This window comes from Odocoileus virginianus, chromosome 19 (assembly GCF_023699985.2).
Source record: "Odocoileus virginianus isolate 20LAN1187 ecotype Illinois chromosome 19, Ovbor_1.2, whole genome shotgun sequence".
Taxonomy (NCBI): Eukaryota; Metazoa; Chordata; class Mammalia; order Artiodactyla; family Cervidae; genus Odocoileus; species Odocoileus virginianus.
This window is the reverse complement of record NC_069692.1, coordinates 18,137,283-18,159,844: the sequence shown is the minus strand read 5'-3', so window position 1 is coordinate 18,159,844 and position 22,562 is coordinate 18,137,283. Positions and strand designations below refer to the sequence as shown.

Below are 22,562 nucleotides of genomic sequence, written 5' to 3'. Positions count from 1 at the left end.
CACCTGGGAAGCCCTCCTCCATTAGTCTGTGGCACACAGGGCTGCAAGGAAAGCTGGGAAATGTAGTCAGTACAAATGTCATCCATTCCCTTTGCAAAAACTCTGAGGTGCTGTGACTAAAGACAATAAAACAATACAGGATGATGGATATATATTAAATATGTCAAATATTTGATATATCAATATATCACTCGAATATATCCTGATCAGAAAAATCTCTCCTTTAAACCCTTCTGAAAATGGCCTCACCCAGTCACTCTAGGTCGCTTTACCCTAACTTTTTATTCCTTCTCAGCAAACAATATCAGCTAATATATCCCAGTTTTATTTGTTTATTCACCGCTTTCCCTCGAATGCAAGACCAGATACCTGAGGCCAGGGATTTTTCTTTGTTCACTGCTGTATTCCAGTCTCTAGAGCAGTGCTGGGCACATAGTAGGCATTTAAAAAGTATTTGTTGAATGAATGAATAAATGAATAGCTGTTGAATCACATTTATAGTTCAATAAATATGTAATGGAATACAGGGGTGATAGGTTTTTAATTTACTCTTGAAAGCTGGAGGAACACCAGTTAAAGCTGCTAGCAATTTTTCTATAACACATTTCTGTTCATTGAAAACAACTGGTAGAATGGGCTATTTATTTATTTATTTATTTATATATGTGGAGTCACGCTTCTCCAGAGAAATGGAACAAATAGGATAGATCTAGATAGCAGATTTATTATCAGAATTGGCTCACAGGTTTATGGAAGACAAGAAGTCACACAATCTCTCTGCCATCTGCAAGCTGGAAAACCAGTCTGAATCCCTTAATTCAGTCTGAATCCAAAAGCTTGAGAATCCAGACACCAATGGTGAATTTCCTGGTCTGAGATCTGAGGGCAGGAGAAGATGAATACCTCAGCTCAAGCAACGAGACAGAAAATTCACCCTTCCTCAGATTTTTTGCTCTGTTCAGGTCCTCAACAGATTGCTTGATGCCCACCCACATTGATGAGGGTGACGTTTGCTCAGTCTACTGATCCAAATGCCAACAGACACCCTCACAGGACACACCCAGAAATCATGTTTGACAGCTATTTGGGCATCCTTAGCCCAATCAAGCTGACACATAAAAACAACATTACCACACATTGTTATGGGGGAAATGTGGAATTATTGTTAAACTTTCCAGGTGGTGCTAGAGATAAAGAACTTGCCTGCCAATGTAGGAGATGTAAGAGGCATGGGTTCAATCCCTGAATCAGGAAGATCCCCTAAAGTAGGAAATGGCAACCCACTCCAGTATTCTTGCCTAGAGAATCCCATGGACAGAGGAGCCTGGCGGGCTATGGTCCATGGGGTCACGAAGAGTTGGGCATGACTGAAGTGACTTAGCACATTGTTAAACTAAGGATATTGCAACTTGAGATGTTGAATGTTCTGCATAGTAATGAAAAATAAGTGCGCATTTCCTGAGACTTTGTTGAGAGGTAAAGTAAAGCACTAGGAAATTTGGGGTTGAGATTGGGTTGTCCTCAAAAATTCTTGTTTCTTGAAGTTCCTTTCCTGTCGTCACGCCCAAACATGTACCCACGAGAGGTTGTGAGCCTGAGCCCCAGAGGGAGGGAGAGGCAGCCTGATCTTCCTTCCACCTCAAGCTGAAAGCTGAGGAGGACCACGACAGGAGTGGGCAGCACAGACCAGGGCTCTCCAGGCTTGGTCATCTGTGTCCTGATACATAACTAGCTATTCAAGTGTCTTGTCTGGTCCACGGAGGAAGCCTAGCGGTGTGTGCGTCAAGCCTTAAAGAAGAAAATGGCTGTTCCCACTGACAGCATTCATGATGTGGGAATGAGTTGGCCCAGGATGGAGGAGGGAAGGAAGTTCTCTTCCTGAGACTGGACTCCCAGGTGGGAAGATGCCGAGGCGTGCTCTTTGGTCGGGGTTCGTCTGGCCCCTCCATGTTGAAGTCCGATAGAAGTTTCCTTTAATACCCCATGCTCTGCGGTTCCTCTGGGCACCCGGCCCTTAGCAGTACCCATGTAGCAGCAGTGCCTGTTACTCTTTATTCTAGATGTCTGTCTATCCCCACCACAGCCCAGACCTTGCTTGGCCATGAGGATGGAGAGAGCAACTGGAGTCCATGCTCAGAGCAATGGGCTCAGGGGAACCAGAGCAGCCTGCAGAAGCCAAACACACCCTGGACTAGAAGTTTTGAGGTGCTCCAGAGAGCCAAGAGTTTACACACCTTCCTCCAGAATGTTCAGAAACCACTTGAGAGGTAAATTCAGAAGGAAAATGGGCTTCCTGCTGTCCATGAAGAGGGTCCTATTGCAATTTGGATATTAAAGAAGAATGTTCTTGGTTTTTTAGTTGGTGGGATATGGAGCAGTATCAGTTACATTTAATTGGGAACACTGAGAGAAGGATTTATATTTCATGTTTCTGACATCCCAGAGTGTTTCTATTTATCCTAAGGAGCATCATAGCTGTCCCAAATATTTTTCAGAAAAAAATTATTCTAAAATATAATGTCATACTGCCTATTAGGAGAAAAGAGACTGAGAAGCAAACCAGAGTGTACCACCTGCTCCATCAGAAACAAATGAGTCTTCCTTAGACATGGTTTTCATCATTCGATTCTTCTGCCCCAAATAACTAATGGCTCCTTGCTTCCTCTAATATTAAGATGACATCCTGCTGCTTATTTTCCCTTTGCAAGGGAGTCCTTCTAGCAGCTAAATTTATTCCTATAATGAGCTTTCCATCCCAAGGGTTTGACAGACTCCCTGCCTATTATTCACTTTGTTCATCCTGGCCTTTATCTTTGCTCATTTTGTTCATATCACCAGAGGAATTTATCCCTTGATTTAGGCATTGTCTTGAACTGTATGCTAAATGTTTTTGCATCTATTCATTTTGATTCTTCGACTATATGATTCTTCAACTATATGATTCTTCAACTAGATGATAATTCTTCATCTAGGTTCTTCAACTAGATAACATTCTAAATAAGAAAGTCTCTTATTCCTTTTATGTTCCTTGCTGCACCTACTGCCATTCAGGCACCTTACAGGGCTCAATGAACACATTGTTATTAAATCTTGAAGAAGAAGTTAGGAATCACTGACCTGGAACTAGTTCTTATAACTGAGTGTCCTTCTGCCTGACACATATGAAGGGTTAGTTTCCTAATGCTACGGAAGCAACTGACCACAGCTTGGTGGCTGCAAACAGCAGAAATTTGTTCTCTCAGAGTTCTAGAAGTCAGAAGTCCAAAACAAGTCTCGCTGGGCCAAAGTCAGGTGTCAGCAGAGCCACTCCCTCTGGAGGTTCTGGGGGGACTTCATTCCTTGCTTCTCTCAGCTGCTGGTGGCTGCCAGCGTTCCTTGGCTTGTGGCCTCACCACTTCAATCTCTGCCTCCATGGTCACATGATCTTCTCTTCTGCATGTCACACCTACCTCTGTCTCTCTTCTATAAGGATACTTATGTTTGCATTTGGGATCTTCCTGTATAATCCAGGATAATTTCCCCTTGTCAAACCCCTTACTTATATCTGCAAAGATCCTTTTTCTGTTTAAGGTTACATTTACAGATTCCAGGGATTAGGGTGTGCTATCATTAGGAGCCATTATTTAGCCTACTTTAAGTTATAATTTAAACCATATTCTTCAAATTCAATTAAGTAAATATAAAAGCAATGGAAAAAGACAATGGTGAATCAGAAGGAAAGAAAAGTTCTCGATAAAGTAATGACCACTCTACACACACACATACATACATACATGCATGCATATACCCACACATATATGAGTTTCTGTGTTGGCAAAAGGATTTCCTGTTCCATCTTCAGCTTCACTATGGACCAGAGTCTTATTTATTTAAAAAAAAAATACAGAATTAAAAGACATCAGGTATTTACTTGAGACTGCCAATGTGACAAAGAGGATGGAATTCTATATACAAAGAGATTTGTTTATAACTAAAATATTTTTTAAAGCTTCAACAAAAATTGCTTCTAAGTTTAATACAGGTTAAAGAACTATTTGGACAGGTTAGATTGAGATAAGACATAATTGAATCTGCAGATGTTTCTATCAAGTAAAGTTCTTACTTCACTGCATGCATGCATTCCTCCCAAATCCCATGGATTTAATGAATGATATGCAATACAACGACAATACTCAACACTTGTATAACAACATAGTTTATGAAGCTTTTGACATACCTAATCTAATTCAATTATCACTCCAAGATGGTGACATAGGCAGAACAAGTATTATTTTTTTCCACTTTTCTGATGAACATAGAGATTTAGAAAGAGACAATGACTTGCTCAAGAAAATTTGGCAAATAATTGTCAGATGTTAACCATGACCCAGGTTTCCTATTCTCAAGTCATTATACCCTCAAGTACATTAGAATAAATTTGGGATAAATATGATAGTAATGAAAAGTGAAGTGGGCAAAACAAATGAAAAGGCATTTTGTACAAAACTATTTGGCCCCAAATCATAAAAAACTTAAACCTCATTTGTGATTATGGAAATGCAAAACAGACAACAAAGAGATGATATTCTATTAGCAAAAATAAAAACAACTCTGAAAACACTAAATGTTGGAAAAAATGGACCAAGCAATTCTTAGTTTGTTGCTGATGGGAAGTAACTTTATACAAGCACCTTTGAAAACAGTTTGGCGGTGCCTTATAAGTTGTCCATCCTATTTCCCTACAACCTAGCAACTCTTTTTCTAGGCGTATTCAAGATGAACTTTTGTACCTGTGTATGTAGAGAGGTGCATAATCAGGTCTAAGAAATGTAGTTTTTAACAGCAAAAATTGGGGGATAATCCTCCAATGTCCATCAACAAGAAATAGATAAATAAACTGTAATATAGCCATGAAATGGAATAACAAATTATGGCCATATGAAGTTATATGAATGAATTTTAGCAAGGCAATTTTCAAAAAATAAAAAGTTTTGGAAGATTTCAACCATAATAATACCCATTTTACAAAGTTTAAAATAAACCCAGACTAAACAATTTTTTACATGATAGTAATGAATTTAACCTTTAATTGAGAAATGCATAAATGGACATCTGAGAGAGTTCTTGGCTGATGAGCTGTTTGTTCTGCTGGAGCACTGGCAGCCACTCACTCTACCAATCTGCCTCTTCCATCTTTGTCTGGGTCTACTTCTAAACTGGCCCAAACCTGATCCAAATCTGGGGATATTCCCGACACACAAAAGTACTGGCAGCAAGACCAGCAGTCTGGTTTTTATTTTGGTTCTGTAGCTTAGTTTAATGAGCGTATCTTGAAACCCAGTTTTCAGTCAATCAGATGGTAATATTTATCGATCCAAAAATATGAATAACACATTGTGTCAGGTACTGTGGGGAACCTCAGAAAAGCATCCATCATTCACACACTCATCCATCCATCCATTTATTCATGTAATATTAACTGATCATCTGCTATTAGCAGGCAGCAGAATCTAAGATGAACAAGATAATGTTGCTGCTCTTAAGACACACAGTCCAGTGAGGGAGAAAGACATATTAATTGATCGGTAAAAGAAATTATGATAAATCCAACATTAGTGTCACAGGCAGGGGTCAGGAAAGCATGCCGAGAAGAACACCAAAAATGCATCTTTCAGAACAAGTAGAGTCATCAAGGAGAGGGAAGAAAAGGAGGTAGGCAGAGGGCTTATGAAAAAAGGCCCAGAGCTAAGATACAGCATGGTGCGCCTTAGTTATGCCTCTGCATCAGCAGGACTGACACCTCTGAAACCTTGAATCCCGTCTTTCATTGGCTTTCACCGCAGGCTCCAAGCAAGAGCCACAGACACAGAGCATAGATGGGGCAAGCACATTTTATTAGTACCAGCAGCTACTCTGTTATCTGAAGCTCATGAGCTGTATGGGACCATGCATTTGATTTTGCAGCCCTGCTTTAAGTGGAGGAAAAAGAAGGAAGGATCTGGCTTCTCATATTTCACCAGCCCCAGAGCTCAAGAGCATCAACAATCACCCAAAGGAAGAATCAAAGCTAAGAAGAAGATCCAGAAAGATCCTTCAGAAGGAAGCATGAAGTTTTAACAATCGAAGTTTTCAAGCCTTTCCTGGAAAGTTTCAGCCTCCAATCCAGCACCCTGGTTGTTTCTCCTTTCTTTATCCTCGTGGGATAAGGTTGCAGATGACCATCCAATCTCCCAGACTCAGCAGTTTCAAGCCAGCCTGTTCTGCCCATCTCTCCCTCTCTTAGGATGCGCCCTTTCCCAAGAGAATTTGTAATCCCTTACATAAATAGGTTTCCGAAGCAGACCCGTCTTTCCAGTTGGCTAGATACAAATAAGACATGTCTAACTTCAAACAGGGACTCATAATAAAGTCCACGCTGAGCTTCAGTGGTAAGGTGGCTGGGGTACTACCTTCTCAAGAGGATACGCAGATCGGTAGATGAGACTGAGGATTCGGTCTTGGAAATGTTGATTTTTGAGGCACTTCCTAGGATGGGCTTCCCAGATGGCATTAGTGGTAGAGAACCCACCAGCCAATGCCAGAGACATAAGAGACACAAGTTCAATCCTGGGTAGAAAGATCCCCTGGAGGAGAACATGGCAACCTACTCCAGTATTCTTGCCTAGAAAATCCCATGGACAGAGGAGCCTGGTGGCTTACAGTCCATGGGGTTGCAAAGAGTCAGACGCCACTGAAGCAAATGATCACACACACACACACAGGATGCAAAGGAAAGGTGACCAACAGATGTTTGGATATTTGAACCTGAAATCCAAAAGAAAGATCATGGCTGAAGATATTATTTGGGACTCCTCAGTATACCCAAGCAACTAAAACACAAAGTCGACCAGATTACTCAGAGTAATGAGTAATAGAATGAGAAGAGATACAGACCACCAAGAAACCCTGGGGAAGAGCAACACACAGGGTGTTCATAGAAAGGGTGTCCATGCAGAAAGGGTGTCCAGGAAGGAAGCAAAAAGGATGGTCAGAGAGGACAGCCAAGAGGGTGTCCAGTCACTGAAGCCTAGATGTGGACCCTTCAGTGAGTCTTGGGAAAGAATTCATCAGTTTATTCATTCAGCCAATACTTATTGCACACAGTCTCCACACCAGGCACCATTCCAGACCCCCTGGATACAGCAGAGAGAAAACAACAAAATCCCCACCCAGATAAGAATGACACTCTGATGTCAGTGCAGCAAAGAGGTTCAGAGAGATAAAGAATAAATAGATTCCGTTGGATTGAAAATTACATTGGCTTTGGTGAACAATGAGAGCTTTCCAACAGCAATAAGCTCAGAAGACAGATTCCAATGCTCTGAGAACAAACCTGATGTGAAGGAGTAGAGATGGTGGGTGGACCCTTTTCTTTTGAGAAGTCATATAAAAAGGCAGGAGCCAAGGGGCACTTGATAGATAGCATGGTTTAAATGAGTGTTTGTTTTCCTTTGCCTGATAGGTTCTTGCATGCATTCTTGCAAGTATTTGTAGGCTAGCTGCCACAGAAATGGAGCCTGGAAATGTGAGGAAGCTGAAGATTTGAAGAGACGGTATGTGATGGAGCCCAGTTCTGAGGCCAGCAGGAGAGGAGACTCCTCCTATAGTCACTGCAGTCTTTGCAAATTAAGGACTGCTCAAGTATGCATTTAGGAGTGAGCTTTTCTTTCCCTCTTCTTTTTTCTAGTGACCACTAAAATAGTATCCAAATTTCAAAAGAGGCATAGGGTAGTATATATGTCTCAGGGAGTGTGTTATATAAGAGGGAGCAAGATGTCTTTTTTCTTTCCTCCTCCTGCACCCCTTTGGCACACTTCCTTGTCATCTCACACCCCCCATAACATACTTATATGTGGCTACATATGGATAAAAACAGAACCCAGACTGGCCTTCCTGCCTGTTCAGAGTCCTGCTGCCACAAAAGCTGTCCACCTCATCAGGTCCTTATCTAGGGGCACTAAAGTGAAAAATGTGCTAGGCAACAGCAGTGTTTGGGGTTCTTCAGGGCCCCAGCTTGCAACTGTTGTGGGGGACCAGGCAGCGCCTGGCAACCCCTGAGAGAAGGTGAGGGGCACATCTTTATGGGTCCCCCAGCTGGCGGCATGCAGCACTGACCTACGCTGCTCACAGACAGACACAAGACCGTCCCCAGCCTCTAGGATCCTCCCCCAAAGCAGAGCTTTCAGGCTGAGTGGGCAGATTTATAAAGAGCAGAGAGAGAACTGCAGGCTAATCCTCCACCCCGCCTCCCCCGTCCAGCCCTACTGCATCTCTCTAAATGAAGACAGGACTGATTGCAGGGAATCTATCTTAATAGAGAGCAGACCCAGCAGGGAGGCCACCCTGAGGTTCCCTCTGCCTTGGCCCAAAGGACAGAGATAGTGTGGAGGATGCTGCCCTTCCTGGCTTCCCTGGGACCAACTAAACATTGATCAGGCAGCTTCAGGGGCATCAGACATGCCCCCTGAGTTCTCCAGGACACATCTACACAGCTCCTTCTTCCTGATACAGCAGTCAAAACAAATCCTATCTCCCCGGGTTGGTGATGTCAGCCTCCGGCCACACACCTGAGGTCACAGTCCAAGTCCTAAACTATCACAACCTAAAAGAACAAGACAGAACATCTTTAAAAAACAAATAAGAAAACAGCTAGAGGTTTGTGTATGTATATATCTGCACATATCAGCATTGTAGATATATATATATACACACACACATAAATATCAATGTGTATACTAGTATATGCAGATATATATATATATATAAAATACATTTATATATTTAAACACACACACAGACATACCCTAAATAATAAATGTGCACCAAGAAAGAAGAAAATAAGTGCTCACCGACATAACACTGACTAGCAAATGGGAGTTTGGGCTTTAAAAAAATTACTTCTAACGTAGTTTGTTTATGATTACAAAAACAACCAGATGGAAAGCAATCTGGGGAAAAAATCTGTTTCATCACTGGAGTGAACAAACACAATTAAAATGCGAAAAACATGAAGTCTTATGAAGCTGAACAGAACAAGGGGTTTTTTCTTTTTTAAAATGGTGATTGGATGAATTACTGCCACCTAAATTCCAATAATCTCTTGAGACTCAATATCCCTTACAGCATCAGCTGCAGGCAAAAGAAAAAGTGCTGGCTGATTTGACATCAATCATTAATATTCATTTTTATCTTGCCACAGCTGGAGCAACTGTGGTCTGCCGTCTTCACTTTCCTTGTGGTGAAGTATTTCCTTTGAAGAAAGCAGGATTGGCAAGCTCCCCACATTCACTTGCTCATTCATTTGTTCATTCATTTTCCTCTTAAAAGAGAAGAAATAATCCGTAGAGTTCTCAAGTGACTTTTGAGTAACCTGAGTTGAAACAATGAACTGAACAATTGAAATCAATTTATATTGTTACTGTACAGTTTTTTTTTTCTTTTTAAAGCCATGTGGATATTCTCAGTAAAAGAGCCTTTAAAAAAAAATTGATTATACTGCAAGTAATGGAGTTTGTTTGGTTTTTTTTTTTTTAAGTAAAATCATAAAGTAATTTTGCCATCATGTGTGCATGCTAAGTTGCTTCAGTCTTTGCGAACCTATGGACTGTAGCCTGTCAAACTCCCCTGTCCATGAGATTCTCCAGGCAAGAATAGGAGCAGGTTGCCATGCCCTCCTCCAGGGAATCTTCCCCACTCAGGGATCAAATCTGTGTCTCTTATGTCTCTGACATTGGCAGGTGGGTTCTTTACCACTAGCGCCACCTTGAAGAAAAGGATATCTAGAATTAATCCAGATAGGAAAAATGCAGCAGAAGACAGAAAGTCATTTTCCATGTTGTTCCCTTTGTTTATCCCAACAGGATGTGGTGAACCACCCAGCATCCACGCTCCTGCTCTCAGAATGCAAAGACAAGCTGACAGCGTACACAAGTGGAATACTAAGAGTATTTTAAAGCTAAGAGGCAAACTGCATTTACTAACTCTTGATTTTTTTCTCCTTATACCTACCAACTGGTGATTTCATTTATAATATATGAACATTTTCTTTTATTTTTTAGTCAATTCATATTTTTATTATCAAGCTTATCTTTAATACATATTTTATGTAAAAGTTAAAAAATATCCATTACCCTGCCACACTTATATTAAGCATTTGGATTCTTCCACATTAGTTTTTTAATAAATTTTTATTAGCCCTGTATTTTCCCAGGAGGAAAGGATCAGTCTTTACTATTTAAGTGCATGACTCTATAGAGCATAACTACTGAAAATAGTGAGGATTGACTGTATTTGTATGCTCTGCTTAAAATCTTTAAAAACTCTTCATTATCACAAAGTTTATATTCCTAAACATGTCATTCAAGGCATACACTTTATGCCCAACTTTAGCCTTATCTTTGACTAATCCCCAGTGTGACCTTCTGTTGCCAAGATTCACTATGATTGTAAGAGACAGCTGGTTGAAATAAACACCTCAACCTCTGCCAACAGAAGGCTGTCTGGTGGGGAAAACAGAATCTGCTTTAAGTTAAAATACTATGGCAAAAAGGCCCTCATTTCTCAGGCACCTAGAGAAAGGCTCCTGCTCTTTAACTTTTCTTGGCAGTATGTCATCAGGGTTGTTGTTTATAGAAAACTGTTTTGTTGTTACCATGCTACTGCTTCATTCATAGTCATATAGCCAAGTTGGGCTACAGTCATTCCCATTGATGTGAGCTCCTAGCACTGACATTAAACTCTCTGAGATCATGGTCTGTCCTGAAGCCAGAAGCAGTTCCAGCAAATACAACCCAATAGTGACATCACAGAGTGGAGTCTTTATGGGTGAGAACACACATTTTAAATCAGTTTCCAGAGATTTCTGGCTTTAAGAATTACAGATCGTGGGACTTGGACACTTGTGAAGCTCCAGGTAGATTCTTGCTGTAACGCCAACCTTGTCCATCCCCCAGCCCCTCCTGAGTTCGCTGTGTCTTTACAGTGTGTGTGACAGTGCTGGGGAATACACAGCACACGGCCCCCCCACTGCCCTCTCTGCTGATGATGCAGAGGCAGCATCCACGTGCCAAGGAGCATAATGTCCAAGGGCTCCAGACAGCGACCAGCAGCAAGATGACGGGCAGCCCCAGGAGGAACGAGAGAAACTGCAGCATGGACCAGGCTCAGTGTAGGTGTGACACGATGCTCCTTCCCCCGGGGACTTTCAAGGGAGCTGAGATCTGGTTCCACACCACGTATGGACAAGTCTCTCCAGTGGACGCGCTGCCTACATAATTAAGTCCAAATTCTTCAGCCTCAGGCTCATAAGCTGTGGGCCAGACCCCCTACCTCATCACTTCCTTCTGTCCCCCACCTCCTCAGCCACTTGCTGTTCTCCAAGCTCATCACTTCCGGTCCAGTCTCCACTCACTGCTCTTGTGAGGATGGCCTTTCTCTTTCTCTGGATGGTTAGTTCCTCTAACCTATGTTCCCCTCTGAGCAACCTTCCTGGAAGGCTGAACCACTCGGGCCAGCGCAGTTACTCACACCTTCCTGGGTCTCCTGTCGCACCTTATTATTCTGCATTCTGCAAGCACCTGTTTTGAATTGTAATGATTTATTTTCATGTCTGCCTCCTCAATTAGAGAAGGAAATGGCAACCCACTCCAGTATTCTTGCCTGGAGAATCCATGGACAGAGGAGGCTGGCAGGTTATAGTCCATGATGTTGCAGAGTTGGACACGACTGAACTGACTTAGCACTCACGTCTCCCCTACTAGCATGCAGGGCTCCTGAGGGCAGGATGAATCTTTCTCCTCTTTGTGTCTCTGATGTCAGCCATGCCTGGCATGTGTAGGTGCCCAGGGTATCCTGATGATTAAATGCATAAATACAGGGAGACATTTTGGAGATGTTCATTAATGTACATTGGCCTTTCGTTATTCCATGGCTCTGTGTCAAGTCTGGCTGGTGCAGAAGGTGGAGTCCCTTCTAAAGTTAACACAAGAGAAGTTCCAACCAGATACTAAGAGGAGGTGGCCGGCCCACCCCATCCACTCCAAGAGAGAGGGAAGGAGAAAAAAAATGGAGGTTGGGGAAGCACACACACTTAGGCCAAGATGTTCTGGCCTCTTTTCAGATGCGAGTCCAAAGAAGTGGGTGCTGCTAGTTGAGAGGAAAGTGAAAGCAGAGGGATCTTGTGCCCCATTCCTGGGTTAGAATTCTGGAAGGAGACATACAGGGTGGCCCCACGCAAACAGCAGGCACATACACCTCAAGAAGGTCTAAGACCCCCTCCTCTGTGGTGTCAAGGGATTCCAACATTCCTGGAGCCCCTTTGGTAACTATCAGGCAGCTGAACGGTAGCTGCCGTGATGGTCACAGAGGCACATCTGTGCAGAGGCCTTGGCATGGACAACTTAAGTCAAAGGTCAAGTGCAGAACTTGGCTGAGACACAGAGGCCACAGTACCTGTGAGGGCAGAGAGGAGGACTGGTCTGCGAGGGAGGACCACCAGGCCCTCAGGCTTCCGCCAAGAGAACAGGCCTCAGGCCACCAGCCTCCGGCTTCAGCTGCAGGTACTGGCAGAGCCCCAGTGACCAGGAGGACTCCCGGAGGACGCTGATGAAGTCCAGAAGGCCCCTGAGGCCTCTCTGTCTCTGAGCCCGAGGCCCTCTTCCCCCTCCACAAAATCATATCCATATGTGACAGTAGTTTCTGCCTTGGGAAGACCAAGGATTGAGAATGAAATCTAAAAGATACAATACTTACATATAAAAGATCAAGTTAAATCATTAAAAGCAATGAAAATATGTATTTTACTGCCCAGAGAGGGGTTCTCACCTCAACTTTATCAAAAGAGGTGACAGCTTGAGATGAGGATTTACCCAGCTAACCAGAGAACTCTGTTTTAGGGGGTGTATGAATCATTGCATGTGAATTTTTCAACTCTTCTATAAACAAAAGAAAGACAGACAGAAGAGAAGGGGGTCAGGCAAATATATCTAATGAGAAGAGCACCCCGGAGAGAACAGTGATGGTGTCCTTTTGCACACAGGAAGAGGCCTCTGATGTATATTTTCATGCCTTCCTCTCTTGTGAGGGATCCATTCTTCCCCCAAAACCCTGTGAAAAGAAGAAATGGAGCCACAGACACCATGACTCTGGGTTTCAAAAGCCAGCTGCTGCTGCCACCACTCCTGCCAGGTGTGATTTGCCTGGTGGCTGCCCCTCACTGTCACTTGCAGAAGCAGTGTGAGTGTGTGCGCATGTGCACCCGCATACACACATTTATGTATGCATGGGTGCATTGTCAGTTTTATTCATCTTTGTTTTATTCATCTTTGGGCCGGACAGCCTTAGGGGATCATAGTCCAACATCCACAGTTTACAATGAAAGAGGACTTGCTACTCGCCTTGTGACTGTACCAGCTTCCTGACTCTGACACTGTGAACTCCCAGGTCTGGCCTATGGGCTGTGCTGCCAGTTCCTATCTTTGCCTCTCCCGGCAAGAAGGCATCTGGACTGATGCAAAACCCAAGCGTGGAACTTTCAGTTTCCTGCTCTGCGTGGCTTCTCTGACTGAATTCGGAATCTGGCTTCACAGACCTTGCAATCTATATTAGAAGCTCCAGCACTGGTCTCTCTAGAGTCAGGAAGAACACTGGCCACTTCAGTTTCCTCCAAAGCCTCAACTGCTCAGCTCGTAATAGGTGATTTCCCCCATGCAGCCCAGGGCTTCTCAGGTGGCGAAGTTGGTAAACTCCTGCCAACTCAGGAGACACAAGACACGCAGTTTTGATCCCTGGGTCAGGAAGATCCCCTGGAGAAGGAAGTGACAACCCACTCCATTAGCTAGTTACCACATATATGTGCAGGCACCACGAAGGGTATAATGTGCACTAACTAATCCTCCAAGGACCCTAAGATACTGCTGTTTTACAAATGGGAAAACTGATGTGTAGAAGGGTTAAGAGTTTTGCCCAAAGCCATGAAGCTAGTAAATTTGGAATCCAAACTTGAGTCTATCTCGGCAGTAAAAAAAGAATCTGCCTGCAGTGCAGGAGATGCAGTGTGATTCTTGGGTCGGGAAGATCTCTTGAAGGAGGGCATGGCAACCCACTCCAGTATTCTTGCCTGGACAATCTTGTGGACAGAGTGGGTTGCAAAGAGTCAGACACGACGGAAGCAACTGAACATACAGCACTCACCCTGAACACACTGCTTCATTCCAGGCCAGTGAGCTGAACTCAGCATCAGACTGCCTTCTCAGGGGAGGCTGGCAGTCTTCATCCTAAAGGCGTTCTCTGGTTCTGAAATTACTTCCCAACAATTTCCAGACAAACCCCTACACTTTGAAGCTTGATCTCACAATTCATCCTAACACACAACGTGGTTTCTTAGACCCCCTTATGTGGTATTGTCAAAGGGCAATTTTTTAAAGGGTAAAATCATGACACTCATGTTATTATAAAATGAATACAAATATAACATTTTATTTGAATAATTAATCAAAGATAGGACCAGTAAGATATTTTTAATACAGCCACCTCAAATAATTCAAAGTACCATACATAGAGAGGCAATCTGAAATGCTGCAATGAATTTAACATGCCCACAAAACTGGTCAAGATCCACCACATGATAATAAATTGCACCTGACACCACAGTTGCATTTCTTTGGACATTAGTCATTTTCACTATAAGCATTTTCTACAAGCTAGAGTAAAAAATACCTCAAAGACAATGAAAGGTGGGGATAAGTCAGGAGAGTGGGCTACACAGGACATTCAGAGGTCTTTTGCATTTTTCCTGGAATCCTGTACATAATACTTTATAATATGAACGTATCATAGTGTAATCACTATTCATACACATACACGCACATGGGTCTAAATTCAAGTTGTGGAGAAATGTTTTCTCTTCAGAATGAATATAAGAGAATCACCTGGTTCTGTGACCCTCTCTAAGTGGCATCTATTAAATAAACATCACACAACCAACTATATGTTATTCCCAAAGAATCCCCCCAAATCATAGATTATTAGCTTTTTCCCCAAAATGTGTCATGAGCAGACTGTACTAGACAATCACCTCTTATCTTTTATGTTGTCCATGCTCATACGGCCGTCAATCACAGGATATTCACAAAGAGAGGATGTTTTGAAGCCCTAATTAAATATTTTGACTAGGAACCTGCCTTTGCTTTAATAGAACATCCTAGCTCAAAACAAATATTTACAAAAAATACTTCCTAAAAGAGGATATGATTCTATCTTTAAGAAACCACCAGTTTCTTCTTTCCCCAGATACCTGTTTCCTGACTTGAGAATTTAGGCTTGTGGTCACTAGTAAAGGATATATCTTTACTGGGGTAAAGATACACCTGAAAAAAGGAAAAAGTGAAAAACACCTCAACATGCCAAGCCCCGCTTATTCAGGAGTGAATACTTGGCAACTGGGGCACAAGATTCAAATTGCTTCAGGGTATGAACCTTCGTCTTGCCTCCTAAGGGAAGTAAGTCTGAGACAAGAATTAAAGCGCAACTACTTTACTTGGAAGGTACAGGAAATACTTGTAGAGAGGTGTGGAAGAGAATGGGGTAGCAGCAGGCAATCAAGGATGTGTGATTAAGCACTATCGCAGCGGTGACTAAAGCTTCATCTCGTGGTACAATGATGTGAAAACAAGCCGAGAGGTGACGGAGCTGGCGTAGTGTTTATACAGGACCTCCTGTGAGCCATTGATTAAGAACTGGTCCTGAGAGGTGCTAATTCCCCCGTACTTCTAGCCTGCTGTAAGTTCTGGAAATAAGATCTTTAGACTGAGAGACACAGATGCTGACACCTGGGCGTCAGCCAGAGCCACCGCAGGGCTGGCAGGGGGATGGGAGGGGAGGAGTGGGCAGATAGAGCTAATACCTACTCACCGTAGCTGAGTCCTCTCTCCGGTGAAGCATTAACGTGCTTCAGCCTCTCTCCCAGTCTCTGCTTCTCCTGCCACCAGATTTCCTAGTAGCAGAAAGAGAGCACGCACCTCGCTGGCGCAGAGCTTATCACCTTTGGCTGGCTCACAGGCCGGCCCCTGGCTTGATTGTCCTGGGATCAGGTACAGACCCCTGGCTCCTGTTTCTGAGCGCAACAGTGGGGAGTGAGCGCTCGTGCTGGAGAACTTCCTAGGGGCCGAGAGCAGGATAGCTTCTGACGACAAGCAGACGCGGGCTCCTTCTGTTTGGACACAGGTGACAGAAGGGGTAAGCCTCTGATGGATGTGCGCGTTTACATCCACCTCAACTGGGGAAGAGATGCGGCCGTAGTCATTAGAATCCCTAACCTGAAGCTGGGCGTTCTCGTACATATGTTTCCCCTTAGAATTTATTGTGTCCTTTAGCTTATCTTAATTTCAGATTCACGTTGTACTTTGCCTTTCCCATTTGTGTTTTTTCATTTGACTGTTTTCATGAACAAAAGCCTGACCTATATGCAGTAGGGTTTCACGTACCAAGAATTGCTGTCATTCTTGGTTTTGAGGCATACACTGCATATGAACAAGGGGACCCTGTATTCTAAGTGAACTCCTGACTCCCAACTTCATGTTCTCTGAGACCTCCCTCTCCTAGGTATTACCCTCTCTTTGTTACATTTTCTTTACAGCACTCAGCCCTCTCTTCAATCTTTTTTCCCATGGCTGGAGACTTTACTTATTTATTTATTTTGGCCACTCTGAGTAGCATGATGATTTTAGTTCCCCAACCAGGGATCAAACCCATGACCCCTGCACTGGGAGCAGAGAATCTTAACCACTGGACCAGCAGGGAAGTCCCTTTATAATTTACTTTTTTTTTTAACCTGACTCCTCACATAAGATTCATGAGGGCAGATGCCCAAATAAGGTGATCAAACTAACATTTGGTGAATGACTTTATTCCTAAGGCGAGGATTTTAAGGTTTTTCCTGGGAAGGATTGTCTTGGACTGATCCAGTGGCATCCGTGTCTTGGTCCCTACTGTGATTAAGACAAATTCTGGGCTGGTGACTGGCCAGGGGGCAGCATGGAATCAGCAGGCAGAAGTGAAGCTGTGGCCTGGGTCTCATCAGCCTGGCTCAGATCAGCAGAATCCCTACTTGGAGAAGGAAAGCTTGTTAGGAGCCATCAGACAGGACTAGCAGGGGAGGGGCATGTGAGGTGGACGGTGAGCAAGACAGAAACTTCTGGCAAAACTGTCAGGGCGAAGGGCAAGGATCACGAACTCAGAGGGCAAAACCTGCCTCCTGGATGAAGAGAGTGGGCCCTGCCGCGAGGCCGGCCCTGGGTGAGCAGAATTCCAAGTCAGGGAAGGAATTCACAGCAGCCGCACTGCTGACGGCAGCCACCCCATCACAGCCCACACTCAGCTCTCTCAGGCCAAAATAAACAGCTGCGGCAAAAGGTTCTCTAGGAGAGCCTGAATATTACTGCCCTTCGGGAGAGTCTTTATAGAGGGTTGCTCTCATTGTCAGCGCCAAGAACCAGCACACACACTGATCACCTGCAGTCTGGTCTTCCCTTCGTTTCTGCTTTTGGAAATTTATACTGGGTATGACTTTTTTTTTTTTTTAATTATAAGTAGATAAAATTAACTTCAATATTTCCCACCCTGGCTGCTCTACACCTAAAACAGCAAATCCAGCAACACGTCAGAGGAGAATATTGAATGGTGGTTTACCTTTACGTCATTCATGAAAGATCTCCTTTGGAAAAACAGTATGCCACTGAGCTTCAAAAGGGCAGGACCATCAATTAATGATCATGCTTCAAACTCATAAAAACAACACACTCTCATGGTCCTATGTCAGTGAATATATGGAGAAGAAATAGATCTCTGTGGTATATTAGGAAAACAATTTATTAGAAGCTTCAGTGTAAATAGAATTTCTAAATGTCAAGAAGGCATCGTAAGAGGAGAAAAATCCAGATGTTCAAGGCCTTGCATCAGGATATGACGATTGTGTTGCATTGATAAATTCACTAAATAAAAGAAAATCTCTCGGGCAGATTATTCAAAGAAGAGTGACAGCAAAGAGTTCCTAAAACTCAAGATTTTTTTCTCTCTCTCTCTAGTAAGTGCACACCTATAAATTTCTTTTGTTAATTTTCAATGCACCTTATTCTTTTTATTCAAACCCATAATAATGACAGTCTGAAATAATGTTCATTAAGTTAAATATAAAGCTTCAGAACAAGGAGCTGCTACTCAACCTCATGAAGCCCAGAGGTTTCTAACCATGTCTCCTTACTGCAAAGGAAAGGGGTTGGTTCTAAAACTACATAAATGTCACCATTAGTGGGAATGTAAATTGTGCAGTTACTGTTGAAAACAGTATGAAGGTTTCTCAAAAAATTAAAAATAGAGCTACCATAGGACTCAGCAATTCCACTCCTGGTATATATCCAAAAAAACTCCCACTAATTCAAAAAGTTATATGCACCTCAATGTTCTTAGCAGCCTTATTTACAATAGCCAAAATACAGAAGCAACCTAAGTATCTATCAACAGATGAATGGATACAAAAGATGTGATACACACACATACATACACACAATGGAATATTCAGTTCAGTTCAGTTCAGTCGCTCAGTTGTGTCCGACTCTTTGTGACCCCATGAATCGCAGCACACCAGGCCTCCCTGTCCATCACCAACTCCCAGAGTTTACTCAAACTCATGCCCATCGAGTCGGTGATGCCATCCAGCCATCTCATCCTCTGTCGTCCCCTTCTCCTCCTGCCCCCAATCCCTCCCAGCATCAGGGTCTTTTCCAATGAGTCAACTCTTCGCATGACGTGGCCAAAGTATTGGAGTTTCAGCTTCAGCATCAGTCTGTCCAATGAACACCCAGGACTGATCTCCTTTAGGATGGACTGGTTAGATCTCCTTGCAGTCCAAGGGACTCTCAAGAGTCTTCTCCAACACCACAGTTCAAAAGCATCAATTTATTATCTAGGGTGAAACAGATCACCAGCCCAGGTTGGGTGCATGAGACAAGTGCTCGGGCCTGGTGCACTGGGAAGACCCAGAGGGATTGGTTGGAGAGGGAGGTGGGAAGGGGGACCGGGATGGGGAATACATGTAAATCCATGGCTAATTCATTTCAATGTATGACAAAAACTACTGCAATGATGTAAAGTAATTAGCCTCCAACTAATAAAAATAAATGGAAAAAAAAAAAAAAACAAAAGCATCAATTTTTTGGTGCTCAGCTTTCTTCACAGTCCAACTCTCACATCCATACATGACCACTGGAAAAACCATAGCCTTAACTATACGGACCTTTGTTGGCAAAGTAATGTCTCTGTTTTTTAATATGCTATCTAGGTTGGTCATAACTTTCCTTCCAAGGAGCAAGTGTCTTTTAATTTCATGGCTGCAATCACCATCTGCAGTGATTTTGGAGCCCCCAAAAATAAAGTCTGACACTGTTTCCACTGTTTCCCCTTCTATTTCCCATGAAGTGATGGGACCAGATGCTATGATCTTAGTTTTCTTAATGTTGAGCTTTAAGCCAAGTTTTTCACTCTCCTCTTTCACTTTCATCAAGAGGTTTTTTAGTTCTTCTTCACTTTCTGCCATAAGGGTGGTGTCATCAGCATATCTAAGGTTATTGATATTTCTTCCAGCAATCTTGATTTCAGTTTGTGCTTCTTCCAGCCCAGCATTTCTCATGATGTACTCTGCATATAAGTTAAATAAGCAGGGTGACAATATACAGCCTTGACATACTCCTTTTCCTATTTGGAACCAGTCTGTTGTCCCATATCCAGTTCTAACTGTTGCTTCCTGACCTGCATATATTGCTCAACCATAAAAAGAATGGAATTTTGCCATTTGCAGCAACATGAATGAACATGGAGGGCATTATACTAAGTGAAATAAGTCAGGCAGAGAAAGACAAGTACTGTATGATATTGCTTATATCATACTAGTGATATATAACAACTAGCAAACTAGTGAATATAACAAAAAAGAAGCAGACTCACAGATAGAACAAATTAGTGGTTACTAGCGGGGAGAGGGAAGTGGTGAGGGGCAATATAGGGGTAGAATATTAAGAATTACAAACTATTAAGTATAAAATAAGTTACAAGAATATATTGTACCACACATGAAATATAGTTAATATTTTATAAGAACTATAAATGAAGTGTAACCTTTAAAATTGTGACTGTTATACACCTGTAACTTATATAATATTGTACATTATCCACAGGTCCATCAAATTCTTTTTAAAAAACTACATAAAGGTGGCAGCTGCTCAGAATTCCCCAGCCTCCCTCACAAGGGTCTCAGCTCCAGAGGCACTGATTCCATTTCACTCCACTTCAGCCCTCCCTCAGTATGCTCATATCTGTCCTATCTACACAGATCTTCAAATCTGACCACGGTCTTCCGCCTGAACATTCTCCTGGTCGATCATTATTACTATAACTACACTATATCACCCTCTTAAGGAAATTCGTTCATTCATTTAACATCATATTGACAGCCTACTCTGCACTAGGCCTTGTTCTTACAAAACATCAGTGAAGACAACAGACAAAAATCCCTGGGGGAACGATGAGGAAGAGGCAGAGAATAAACAATGGACGTGGTGATAAGTAACATGCTCTGTGAGACAGTGACTCATATTCTGGAAAAATCAGCTGATGGTGGCCTCTCTCCCCCGACTCCACGTTCAGCAGCATCAATTCAGTGACATCATGTTGGTAACTTGAAATCGCCAAATATTTGCACTGTAGAAATTTGCAAATCATACAAAGTGCAGCTTCTTTTCTTAAACAGGCAGCTGATAAACATTGACCAGCATACCACTGGTGTGATTTTAAATCAAATATTGACATTTGAGTAAAGGCATAAATGAGGTGAGGGAGTCAGCCTTCAGCCACATAGCATCTATAAAAGCATTTGAGGCTATGGGACAGATATGGCAAAGGCCTGAAATGAGGAGCAGGCTGGGGGGTATCCTAGAAAGAGCAAGGAGTCCCGTAGACAGAGGAAGTGAAAGACAGGGAGAGTGGTAAAGATGAGGTCGGTCAGGTAACTTGAGAGCAGATTGTAGAGGATGTTGTAAGCAAATGAGGGGAATATGGTTTTTACTGTGAGTGTGATGGAAAGCTATTAGAGGTTTTAGAAGAGAGGAATGTAGCATCCAACGTACTTTAAAAGGACCACTTTGATATGTTGAGAGCAGATTAAGTTGGGGGGAGTTGATGGGAAGTGAAAAGGTAGAAGCAAGGCAATATTCTTCTAGACATTCCAGTTTATTATCTAGATGAAATATAATGGCTCAGAGCAACAGTAATGAATGTAGTAAAAATGGTTGGATTCTAGATACATTTTGGAAGCATCTACAGGAGGTGCCAATTGACTGGACGTGCAACGTCAGAGAAAGGAGTAAAGGCTGACACTAAGACTTTTGATTTCAACAAATGGAAGAGTAAATTTAATCGCTTGGGAAGTAGAATACTGGGTGGAGCAGATGCAGGAGAAGTGAAGGACTGGACAATCAGAAGGTCAGTTATGGACAGACTGACTTTGAGATATCCATTATGGTGAATGGGAGATGGATGTAGGAGTCTGAATTTTAGAGGACAGTTCTGGCTTGGAGATCTAGATTTGGGAGGCATAGATGGTATTTAAAGGCTTGGGACAAGAGAGAAACGCCAAGGAGTGAGTGTGGATAGTGAAGAGAAGAAGCACAAGGATTCAGCTTTAGGATGCTCCAGGGTTGACAGGTCAGGGGAATGAGGAGGACCAACAATAAGGAGGGAGGAAGGAGTACCAGAGATGAAGGAGAAAAGCCAAGGGTACGGTGCCCTGGACGCCAAGAAGAAATGCATTAGCAGGAGGAGGTGATCAGCTAAATCCAAAGCTACTGATAGCTCTGCTAAAATGAGAGCTGAGAATTGATCACTCTGTTTAGCAAAATAGAGGTCGCTGGTGACCTTGACCAGAGTGGTTTCAGTGGGGTGTCCATGGAGAGAAGTCTCACTAGAGTGGATTTAGGAGAGAGCAAGAAGAGGGAAGTTTGAGACAAAGAATAGAGGAGACTTTTACGGACATTCTCTGCAAAGTAGAACAGAGAGATGGGGTGGCAGCTGGCAGGGAAATTGAGGTTAAGAGTAGGGCTTTGTTTGGTTTGGTTTAAAGATGAGAGTTTGTACAGTGATGGGAATGAGCCTGTAGAGAGCGAAACTTCAGTGAAGGGGAACTTTGGGCCCTCAGCCTTTCTCTTCCTCCCAGGCTGGTTTCATTTCCTCTTGGTTCATTTCCCTCATTAGCCAGCCTGGTCCCATGACTGGAGATGTCTATTATGCTTTTACTAAGCCCTACAAGGCGTCCCTTTTGTTACTTCTTCCTTCCCCAGCCCGCCATTTCCTTTCTTCTTTACAACTGCTGGGTTGCCAGTTGGCTTTACCACAATAGTTCCACGCTAACAAACCTCACTTGAACTTGCAGAGCTGTCCAAGCATTCTTTTCTTCTTTCATGGTTTACTTCCTAGCAAATGACCAAACAGTTTATTCCAAA

General features: G+C 42.9%; 1 long non-coding RNA gene across 1 annotated transcript; it reads left to right on the top strand.

The window, feature by feature from the left end:
* Positions 1-2,086: 2,086 nt before the first annotated feature.
* Positions 2,087-10,066, top strand: LOC139039616 (uncharacterized). Its single transcript, XR_011492950.1, has 2 exons — positions 2,087-2,267; positions 9,879-10,066. It is a non-coding gene; the product is annotated as an uncharacterized lncRNA (long non-coding RNA).
* The last annotated feature ends 12,496 nt before the right edge of the window (positions 10,067-22,562 follow it).